We start from the raw sequence: 569 nt of genomic DNA on the forward strand, positions 1-569 counted from the left end.
TGAACGCGCAAGCTCCTGACCAAGACGCATGACGGATAGATCGTGTGTGTCCTCAAGTGTCAGAAACCTCAGGCACGTAGGGACACACTTTCCACACTGCTCTCCTGCCCTGGTCTCTCACACGCACTTCAAACTGACGGCTCCTGAAGACAGCAAAAGTGGATGACGTATTCAGCAGGTGTCCTTTTATACTTCCGGGCACCCTGATTATGACGTCACGGGCCATGTGGACCAATAGATTGGCGTTGTTTCACACGTGCTTCAGACACCGGTCATGCAGGCTGCATTCCCCAATGTGCCCCCTAGGGGGTGCAGTGTGGAGTTCCCTAGAAGGGGAACACTCTAACTGAAAAACTTGTATTACTTTTCTATTGTATTAAGCCTCAAATGTCAATTATACATTGGATTGGTTTCTTCTTTAAATAAAAAAAAAAGTAAAAATATGCATGGTATTATAATGTTATACTAAAACTAAAATAACACAATGGAAAAACCCTTAACCTGTAGAAAAAAAACAATTTATATATATATATATATATATACCCTTAACCTGTACAGAAAAAAAAAAA

General features: G+C 41.1%; 1 protein-coding gene across 1 annotated transcript in view; it reads left to right on the forward strand.

Moving 5' to 3' along the window:
* The window catches only part of LOC107745573 (uncharacterized), an 18907-nt gene that overhangs the window by 16566 nt on the left and 1772 nt on the right, over positions 1-569 (forward strand). The window lies entirely within an intron of this gene.

Source organism: Sinocyclocheilus rhinocerous, unplaced genomic scaffold (assembly GCF_001515625.1).
Source record: "Sinocyclocheilus rhinocerous isolate Xijiao unplaced genomic scaffold, SAMN03320098_v1.1 scaffold1099, whole genome shotgun sequence".
NCBI lineage: Eukaryota > Metazoa > Chordata > Actinopteri > Cypriniformes > Cyprinidae > Sinocyclocheilus > Sinocyclocheilus rhinocerous.